This window comes from Mus caroli, chromosome 1, assembly GCF_900094665.2.
Source record: "Mus caroli chromosome 1, CAROLI_EIJ_v1.1, whole genome shotgun sequence".
In the NCBI taxonomy this organism is placed as follows: domain Eukaryota; kingdom Metazoa; phylum Chordata; class Mammalia; order Rodentia; family Muridae; genus Mus; species Mus caroli.
In genome coordinates, this window is record NC_034570.1 from 87,777,761 (window position 1) to 87,789,489 (window position 11,729).

An 11,729-nucleotide genomic window follows, 5' to 3' on the forward strand; every position below is an offset into this window, starting at 1 on the left:
CTTCACAGGACCAAGGGCCTTCTCTCCTCCCATTGATGCTACATATGGAGCATGTAGTCCCTTCATGTGTACTCTTTGGTTGGTGGTTTTGTCCCTGGGAGCTCTGGGGAGTCTGGTTGCTTGTTCTTTAACTTGATAGTCAACTTAAGTCTTAAAATGCCTAGAAGAAAAACTTGAGGGCTTGTTAGGACAGGTTCTGCTGAAGAGGTTTAACTAAAGTGTAAAAATGCATCTTGAATATGGAACCAAAGATCCCATAGACGAGAATTCACAGATGAATAGGAAGGAGAGTGATCTGAGCACAGGCATTTCACTTTTGTTTCCTGACTATGGTTGCAATGAGACCACAGCTAAAGCCACTCTTACCACCATGATGGACCTGTTACACGACAGAAAATAAACTTATACTGTGACAAGAAATAAGTCCTACATTTTTTAGGCTGCTTTTGTCAGGTATTTTCTCACAGCTAAGAAAAATACTAATATCAAAAACAGGTATTCAGGCTCATTAACTATTCTTTATAAAATACTAGTGATGGTATCATATCTAAAAACATTTGTGAATGTTTTAATGTCAGTATTTTAGGATGAGAACCTAGTAAAGTTAAAACTTACATCCTGACTTATAGGCTCAGTAGGTTCTTTTATAAATTTTATATTTTGACTATGACTCAAAAATTTAAATTATGATCTGTGTTCTTCATTTCCTCACACATTTTTATGTTTTATTTCTTAAGAACATTCACCTAGTTTTCACTACAACAGGCAGAAGTGAATTCTTTCTATATTTTATAGCATGAAGTATATATTTTGTATTATGTAAAATGTCTACCATCACCCCTGAAGATGTTCCAAGATTAGAATAAATATAAAGTTTAAAAGTTAATAATTTCATACTGAGGTAGGGCAGCTGAAATATAAAGAAAGAATATTTTCTCCTCTGAGAAACAAATGTAAGCCATTTTCCTATGTCACTGACATAACTACTAGGTGACCAGGCTCACTCTTTTGTCAATAAAGAAACACATAATATTATGGTGTCCAAATTAAGCTGACACTAGGCCTTTAGACAGCATTAGAAGGTTCCACTCATTATGGTTTGGTTCCTTTCTTTATGACTCAATATATTAATGATCTATTTTTTCAGTGAAAATAAGAATTGAAAATTTTAATTATACTGCAGCTTTTACAAATTTCTCTTATAGAATTATACAGAAATAACAATATGTCGTATCAAGATTATTTATGATTATCACATAACAATCACTGTTTATGTGTTTATATCACTAGTAAACTCTTTTCTAAAATTTGATTCTACAAATTCAGTAGATTATTGCTTGGTTGAAACACTTTATATCAAATTTGTGCTATGTAGTCCGAATTTACACCTAGCCTTTATATAAAAAAAAGTTCCTCCATATCATTTAAAAATACAGACAACTTAAACAATATTAATATAACAAAGAAAATTCAGCCTCAAATAAAAGCTAGAAAATATTTATAAATATAAAGCTATAGGTTAGAGAAGCAGTTCAGCAGCTAATAATGCTATTGTTATCTCAGAGAACCCATCTTCAATTCCTAGCACACACACAATAGCTTGCTCTGGTTTCCAGATCTCTGGTGTCCTCTTATGGCACCAGGAATGTGCATTGTGCTCAGACATATATGCAAACAGAAAGCTCATATGTAAAATAATAAAGTTGAATATGTGCATGATAGCAATCTCTAGTCTACCTTTCAGTTTTAATTGAATATTCAGTAACTATTTTACAATAGTGAAAAATTTAATATAAATGCAAAGGAAATGAAACCGTGTTGGAAAATATTTATAAAAGTGGAATATAGAATTTTTGGAAATATGTGAGGCCACCTGGTCATTTTATAAAAATGTAGAATAATAAAATGACATTTTTGTAAACTTCTATTCATATCACAGCTGGACACATGTTCTAGAACACAGAAGTCCAGCTCATAATGGCCAGGAAGCAAATGGAGGGAATGGGGAAAGAGAGGAAACAACTTCAGTCACTTGTCTCCAGCAACCTACTTCTTTTAATTAGGCCATTCCTTGCAATAGTCTTTTTGTCTATGAGCTTCTAAGTGGATTAATTATTGATGAGGTCATTGACATCACACTGCTTTTCTGTTAATGCTGACTTCATTTTCAACACATGACACTTCCAGAGCATTTACTAGTGAAACCAAAACACACTCCTTAAGCTCATTATTCTTAACAAGACCATATTGGCAACACTTTGTCCATTGGGTTGATATAAAGCTTAATCAGTTTATGATTGTCAAAAGTCCTTTTATTTTTCTCTAATGTAATATAGAAAGCTTTTAGTAAATAATTAAAATTTATATGCTTATTTAATACTGATTTAAATGTTCATGTAATTTAATATTTTTCTGCTACCTGATAATACTCCCTTTCTTACAAATGCTAATGTTTTAGAAATCCCTATACTTCTCCAAAGGAAGCAGTGAGTTTTTTAATGCCTCTTGGAAATTGCTTTTGAAAACATGTGTGTGCATGCAGTTAAAAGTGTGCAGTAATCATGGAAGGAACATCAAACTCCATCAAAATTGAGTTTATTGATAAGCCCTCTAAGTAGAGATTCTAGATTTAATATGAAAGCTCATACAATTTAAAGGGGTATTGGAAGTGTGTTTGAATCATTGACTGAAGCATTTGTCTAAAGATGGCCTACTGTAAGAAGTCAGTGATGACTGATATCACTCAGTTTAGTGTTGATGAAGGAATTTTAAGACTTAGAGAAACAGCAATGCTAGAGTGGCTAAACTGTATAACACCTAAGCCTCAATAATGGGAAGGCCCTGAAGACATGTCCTTCACTAATCCTAGAAAACAAAGCATGGTGAGGGGGTGCTAGAACATTTGAGGGGGGATGTGATATGATTTTCCTTGTGCTGGACATAGCTGATCCTGATTAGGTTAAATGCAACATGTTTAACTGGGTCTAATTTAGCAGGGACCAGGTGGCAGCACTGAATTGCCCATGGCAAGGTGTTCATAATTACCATAATGATTAGCATAGACAATGTCCATCAGAACTTGACCAGTAATGGTCAGTATAGACAAAGTGAATTTTATGGTGGCCTGACTCATGTGGACCTTTGGTATAGGCTAATAAATCATGTTGTTTCTAGGCATGAAATAAATAAAAGATTACTACATTTTTGTTTGATCTGTATAAGCAAAAGTATACTTAAAAAATGAAAGGCTACATCGGATCACAACAAGATGGAATTTTGGTCTATGAACCAATTTCCAGACTTGAGCCAGTTTTCAGAACCAAAACCCCTTGAATGAATGGAACTCCAGGTTCCCTTGGGAAGGACATTAATAAAATACATAAAAGCTTTATAGTTACCCTTTCTCCAGTTCTTTCCCAGAGGGATGGAAGTACACCCTTTTACAAGGGTAACAGTAAGTACACTAGGGGAAAGAAGACAATCAATCTTACCATGGTCCATTGGATTGTGGTTCTGAATTGATGCTGGATCTGTGAGACCCCAAGAAGCATTGTGAGCCTCTGGTTAAATGAAAGCTTATTGAGCTTTGGTGATTAATGAAGTTTTGGTTGAACAAAGAGGTCTCCAAACTCATCCTGACTTATTTTCTCAGTTCCTAAATGTATAATTGTGATAGATATACCTAGAGGCTGGTTGATTTCCACACTGTTTTCCTGATCTTTGGAATAAGGATTATGGTTGGTAAGGCCTAATGGATGCCTTTAGAGTTGCCTCTACCAGAGAAAATAGTGAATCAAAGCTAATATTCCATGCCGGAGGGAGATTCTGAAATTATTGCCACCAAAGAGGACTTGAAAGATGCAGGAAATCTGACTTTAACTCTCAACAGTTAGCTAGACAGGGCAGAAGATGGACAGAGTATAGAAGATGACAATTGACTATGAAAAGCTTAAGTAGTAAATTTAATGATAGCTACTATACCAGACGTGATTTCTTTATTTGAGAGAGGTGAAGAGTGGTGCATCTTATACATGGAACATAGCGATTAATATGGCAAATGCCTTTTTTTTTCAGTACTTGTTCAGTAGGACCACAAGAAGCATTTTATCTTCAGTTCGCAAGGCCAGCAGTATACCTGCACAGTTTTACCTCAAGGGTATATTACCTCTCCAGCCCTGTGTCACAACTTAGTTCAAAGGGATATTGAACATCTGTCTCTTCCAAAAGCATCATATTGGTTTGCTACATTGATGACAGTATGCTGTTTGGAGCAAGTTAGTAGGAGGTTACAACCCCTTTGAACTTCTTGGTAACAGATAGGTACATAAGAGGATGGGAAAGCAATCCATCCAAATTTCAAAGGCTTCTACCTCAATGAAATTGTTAAGAGTCCCGTGGTTTGGAGCATACAGAGACATTTCTTTCAAGGTGACAGAAAATTTAGTGTACCTGGCACCTCTCCCCACTAAGAAAGAAGCACAATGTTTAGTGGGCCTATTTTGATTCTGGAGAGAGCATATTCCTTACTTGGGGGTACTACTATGGATCATATAGCAAGTGAATAATAAAGCTTCTTGCTTTGACTTGGGTCTAGAACAATGGAGGCCCTTCAACATGTCCATGCTGTAATTCAGGCTGCTTTACTACTTTGACCATAAGATTAAGCAGGTCCTATTCAAGAATTTTTCCCCTGTGCCCATATCTTCAAGGCTTTTCCCCACTTTCTCCTCTATAAGTTTCAGTGTCTCTGGTTTTATGTGAAGTTCCTTGATCCATTTAGACTTGACCTTAGTACAAGGAGATAGGAATGGATCGATTTGCATTCTTCTACATGATAACAACCAGTTGTGCCAGCACCATTTGTTGAAAATGCTGTCTTTCTTCCACTGGATGTTTTTAGCTCCCTTGTCGAAGATCAAGTGACCATAGGTGTGTGGGTTCATTTCTGGGTCTTCAATTCTATTCCATTGGTCTACTTGTCTGTCACTATACCAGTACCACACAGTTTTTATCACAATTGCTCTGTAGTAAAGCTTTAGGTCCGGCATGGTGATTCCACCAGAGGTTCTTGACAAGTGGGACCTCATGAAAACTTCTGCAAGGCAAAAGACACCATCAATAAGACAAAAAAACCACCAACAGATTGGGAAAGGATCTTTACCTATCCTAAATCAGATAAGGGACTAATATCCAATATATATAAAGAACTCAAGAAGGTGGACTCCAGAAAATCAAATAACCCCATTAAAAATGGGGCTCAGAACTGAACAAAGAATTCTCACCTGAGGAATACCGAATGGCAGAGAAGCACCTGAAAAAATGTTCAATATCCTTAATCATCAGGGAAATGCAAATCAAAACAACCCTGAGATTCCATCTCACACCAGTCAGAATGGCTAAGATCAAAAATTCAGGTGACAGCAGATGCTGGCGAGGTTGTGGAGAAAGAGGAACACTCCTCCATTGTTGGTGGGATTGCAAGCTTGTACAACCACTCTGGAAATCAGTCTGGCGGTTCCTCAGAAAATTGGACATAGTACTACCGGAGGATCCAGCAATACCTCTCCAGGGCATATATCCAGAAGATGTCCCAACCGGTAAGAAGGACACATGCTCCACTATGTTCATAGCAGCCTTATTTATAATAGCCAGAAGCTGGAAAGAACCCAGATGCCCCTCAACAGAGGAATGGATACAGAAATTATGGTACATTTACACAATGGAGTACTACTCAGCTATTAAAAAGAATGAATTTATGAAATTCCTAGCCAAATGGATGGACCTGGAGGGCATCATCTTGAGTGAAGTAACACAATCACAAAGGAACTCACACAATATGTATTCACTGATAAGTGGATATTAGCCCAAAACTTAGGATACCCAAGATATAAGATACAATTTGCTAAACGCATGAAACTCAAGAAGAATGAAGACCAAAGGGTGGACACTATGCCCCTTCTTAGAATTGGGAACAAAACATCCATGGAAGGAGTTACAGAGACAAAGTTTGGAGCTGTGATGAAAGAATGGACCATCTAGAGACTGCCATATCCAGGGATCCATCCCATAATCAGCTTCTAAACGCTGACACCATTGCATACACTAGCAAGATTTTGCTGAAAGGACCCAGATATAGCTGTCTCTTGTGAGACTATGCCGGGGCCTAGCAAAGACTGAAGTGGATGCTCACAGTCAGCTATTGGATGGATCACAGGGCTCCCAATGGAGAAGCTAGAGAAAGTACCCAAGGAGTTAAAGGGATTTGCAACCCTATTGGGGGAACAACATGGTGAACTAACCAGTACCCCGGAGCTCTTGTCTCTAGCTGCATATGTATGGAAAGATGGCCTAGTCGGCCATCACTGGAAAGAGAGGCCCATTGGACTTGCAAACTTTATATGCCCCAATACAGGGGAATGCCAGGGCCAAAAGAATGGGAATGGGTGGGTAGGGAAGTGGGGGGGGGTATGGGGGACTTTTGGGATAGCATTGGAAATGTAATTGAGGAAAATACATAATAAAAAAAAAAGATTAAGCAGGTCCAATGATAATATGTAAGTGACAGATAGGGATGCTGTCTGGATCCTTTGGCAGGTCCTTATTGATAAATCACAAAAGAGACCATTGAAATTTTAGAACAAGACTCTACTGTTATCTCTATATAAGTATCATATTTTAGAGACACAGTTTTTTCCTGCTATTGGGCCTTTGTGCAAACTGAACATTTAGCAATGCCCTATCTAATTACCATGTGACCTGAGCTGCCTATCATGAGCTGGATATTATTAACATTGCAAGCTATAAAGTAGGATATGAATATCAGTAAGTTATTATGAAATGGAAGTTGTTTATTCATGATCAAGACTGAGCAGGTCCTGAAGACCCAAGATTATATGAAAAAAATATTGCCCAATGCCTACATTTTGCACTCCCTTTACAATGTTTTCTGTTCATAAAAAGCATGCAAATATATTCAAATAGGGTGTTTTCTATTTGGTTGATGGCAGAAAAAAAGACAAGAGCACCTTAAGCAGGCATCATCCAGAAGTGGATGGCTACAGCTATAACCCCTTTCTGGACAACCATGAAAGACACTCACTGGTCGGTCGGAACTTTGGGCAGTGCACATGGTCATACATTTTGTTTAGTAGGATAGGCTGATGGTCAGGGATTGGTAAGAAAGACATCTGGGAAAACTATGTAGATAGATCTATCCAGATAGGTAAAGGATGTGAAGATAACTCTGTACCATTCAAATGATTGTCAAATGGTGACTAGCCGAAGAGGAGTTCCAATAATCAAAAAGATAGAATATTCTGCTCTGTAGACAGCCAGGCTTTTTCACCAGGCAGAGCTTTCATTTCCCAGTGGAACCATGAACAAAATGACCATGGTGTCAGAGATAGAGGTTATGCATGGGCTCAGCAACATGGAATACCATTTATCAAAACTGATCTGGCCATGACTTCTACTGAGTGTGAAATCTGTTAATAGCAGAGACCAACACTGAGTCCCTGTTATGGCACCTTTCCCTGGTGTGACCAGCCAACTGTCTTGTGGCAGATTGGCAGGTTAACAATATTGGGCCACTTCCTACATAGAAAGGACAATGCTTTGTCCTTCATGGAGATGATACTCTTTCTGGTTATGGATTTGCCTTTACAGTATGTAGTGCCTCTGCCAAAATTCTCCATCTGTGGATTTAAAGATTGCCGTATTCACCATGATTGCATCACAGATAGTATTGCTTCTGACCAAAGAGCTAACTTCACAAGCTAGGGAAGTGTAACAGTGGGTCCATGATCATGGAATCTACTTGTCTTACTATTTTCTTTGCCATCCTGAAGTAGTCGTCCTTATTGAAAGATGAATGGCCTTTTAAAGACACAGCATGCCAGTTAGATGGCAGCAGCCTAGAGGTCTGGAACAGGGCTCACTGGAAGGCAATATATGCTTTGAATCAGCATCTACTATTTCATATGTTTCCTCCCATAGCCAGGATCCATGGGTCCAGGAGTCAAGTAATACAAAAAGGAATAGTTCCATTCAGTATTACACCTAGTGATTCATTAGGAAAATTTATGATTCCTATTCTTGTGACCTTAAGTTCTCCTGGCTTAGAAATTTTGGTTCCAGATACAGGAGTTCTGCTGCAATAGCCACAACAAATACTACATTGAACTAGGAGCTCAGACTTCCTCCTTCTTGGTCACTTTAGTTTGTGATGCCCTTAGGTCAACAAGAAAAGAATAATAGTGTTAGTATTAGCATGATATAGATATCCAGACTACCAGGGGGAAAATTGGATTGTTTCTCCACAATGGACATAAGAAAGATTATGTGTGGAATCCAGGAGATTCTTTAAGTGTGTATCTTGGTGCTTCCATATCCTAAGATTAAAGTCAAATAAACACTACTACAAATGAATACAGACAGAATGATAGAGGGCACAGACCATTCAGGAATGAAGGTACTGTTCAATCCTCCCAGAAAGGAGCCAAGACCTACTGAAGTGATTGCTGAGGGAGGAAGAGGTACGGAATAGGTAGGATGGGAAGCTATTTGTAAATAACAGCTAAGGTTATGTGGTCAGTTGCAGAAATAAGGGTTATATTTGACACGAGTGCTTCTGTCACATTTAGTCAAGAATATGTTTATACAGATATTTGTGTTTTCTTTCTGGGGCTTCTTTGTCACATAAAGGAACATAGCAAGAGAATATTAATGGTTGTCATATTTAATTTTTGAGACAATAAAAGGAAGTCCTTCAAGGATATTACCAGATAGTCTAAACTTTATAATTGGTTTCAGTTGTCTGTGGGATAGTTATATCATGCTAGAAGTAAATACAACCTGGTCAAGTATATAATGCTTTTCAGGATGTATGGGAGGTAGCTAAATTATTTTAGGAGTATTTATGAGTGTGTATCGTTTTCATTAGAAAAGTAAGCATGATATAGAGATGTAATTATGTGTTAAATTGACTAGGGATGGACTTGTGATGAATAATCTTGATTGTCAATATGACTACATTTCATTAAAACACAAGTGGCTGGGTACCCTTGTGAGGGACATTTTTCTTAATTAAATGATATAAGGTGGGAAAGACCCTTGGGATCCACCTTTGATCTTAGCCACATTGTCTGGTAGCAGCCTATTTACAGAATACGGAAGAAGGAAGCTTTTGCTCTTTGCCTGCTTGCCCTCACTTTCACTGGCACATTCATTCCATAATGGGATTCTTGCTTACTCTGAATACCAGCAGGGATATTTTGCCTTGTGGACTGAACAGCTACTGGATTGTTAGACTTTCCATTTGGAGATAACTCTTGTTGGAAAAGTTGGATCATAACTTGTAAGTCATTCTAATAAATTCCAATTTGTGTGTGTGTGTGTGTGTCTGTGTGTGATTGTTCATTCATTCTTTTCTTTTTTCTAGAGAACCTTAACTAATACACCACACAAGAGTGATTTAGATTCCCAGCATTCATGTAAAAGTCCAGCACAGGCTACACGTGTTATAATTTTAATGTTATAGAAAGCAGACATCTTTGAAACTCATTGGCTGGCCAGCCTTCTCATATTGTTGATTGTGCTCATAAGTTGTATGTCAGTTTGATACAAGCTGAAGTCATTTGCAAAGAGGAAATTTCAATTAAGAATGTGCTTCCATGAGATTTTTCTGTGAGTCTGTTGTGCATCTTCTGGATTGATTATTGATGCTGATGCCAAGCTCACCATGGGTGTTGCTACCACACTGTACTGGTGGTCCTGGGTGTTATAAAAAGAAATCTGAGCAACCTTAAGAGAGCAAGTCAGTAAGCAATACTCCTCCATGGGTCAGACATTAGCCCCTCCCTCTAGATGACTTTCTTATTTTCATTTCTCTTCTTTTCCTTTTCTTTTTTTTCTTTTTCTTTCTTTTTTTTTTTTTTTTTTTTTTTTTGAGACAGGTTTTCTCTGTATAGCTATGGCTGTCCTGGAACTCACTTTGTAGACCAGGCTGGCCCCGAACTCAGAAATCTGCCTGCCTCTGCCTCCCAAGTGCGGGATTAAAGGTGTGTGCCACCACACCCGGCGGCCTTATTTTCATTTCTTTCTTGATTTACTTCAGTGCTGTTTTGGGATATAGAAGTGGAAGCCAAATTAATGGTTTTCTCCCCAAGTTGCTTGATATCATGGTGTTTTATAACAAAAATGATATTCTACTTAATACAAAAATTGGTACTAGGAAATGGTCTACTGTGGCCATGTGAGTTTCTTGTTTTTATGTTTTTTTAAAAAATATGGAAGACTGCAGTTTCAGGCAAGAAAACCAGTCTAATGCTGTATGAAGAACCTAGAGATATCTGCCAAAGAGAGGTACAAACAGAGAATGTAACAATTCCATGAGAGTGAAATATGTGTCAGGCAGCAAATTTTTGAAGAACAGCACCATATAAGCTTATTGACAGTAGACCTGAAGGTAGAGAATTTGGAGATTATCCTGTTGCTGGCATATGGTCTAACATTGGTCAGGTATGTCCTTACTATTCTCCAATCTCTTTCTTTTGGAATAGTAATATATATTCTGTGTTATTGTATTTTGGAAGTATGTAATTTTCTTTTTGGTCTTTTTAGTGATTATAAGTCAGAGATTGCTTTGAGTCTTGGAAGAGATGTTGAACTTTGAACAGTTCTTTCAGTGTTAAGACTGAAAGAATATGGAAACCTTTAAAGTTTGCATTATGAATGCTTATGAGTTTAAGGTGAAAAGTGAGTTTAATGTGGTTTTTTGAATGATAATGGCCCATTTAGCGTGTGTCATTTAGCGTGAATTTAAGAGTCTTAAAAATACTCTTATTGGTCATTTGTTATGGAATAACTAATTGGTGTGCTCTTTCCCAGGGGTGATCTTAGTTCCCTATAATTCTTTGTGCATGGCGAGGCTGATCAGGCTTTCTTCGTGGCCATATTATCAAACTTGTTCTTGTTTTCCTTATTCAACCTATGTTGAGATATTCAGGTTTGTGAGAGTTTATGGGTGTAATGTCTGACATTCCCAGAAAATACAATATCACAGAATTATGTCTAGTCTCCTGACTCTTAAAATCTTTCTGCCCATTCTTTACAAATATATCTGAGCCTCAGGTGTTTTATTATAGATGTATCCATTTGAACTGGGATCCATAACTGCCTTTTGGTTGCATGTTTTTCTGAGAGTTGCTGTCTTTTTCAAAGAGAAGTTTTTCTGATGTGGGGTGGTGACTATACTTACCTGCAGATAAAAGAACAAATATTATGAATATAGTTAGGGATTATCTGGGTTTATTAAAGCAGCAGTTGTTATATATATATATATATATATATTATAGAGAAAGATTTATAATATATATGAATATATATTTGTTCAGACTGAGAAGGTTGCACTTGTGTATTAACAATACACTCACACATAAATATCAATAAAACAGAGGTTATTTATTTGGTAAAGAACAAGGAAGTGTATATGGGAAATTTGAGAGGGAAAATGGGGGCAGATAAGTTATTTAATTATCATATAATCATAAGTAATACAGGAAATAACTTAAAGAGACTTGTACCATTTCTTTTCTTTTTCTGCCTAATTTTCTTTTTTTTAATTTATTAGGTATTTTCTTCATTTACATTTCCTATGCTATCCCAAAATTCCCCCATACCCTTACCCCCCCCAACTCCCCTGTTCACCCATTCCCACTTCTTGGCCCTAG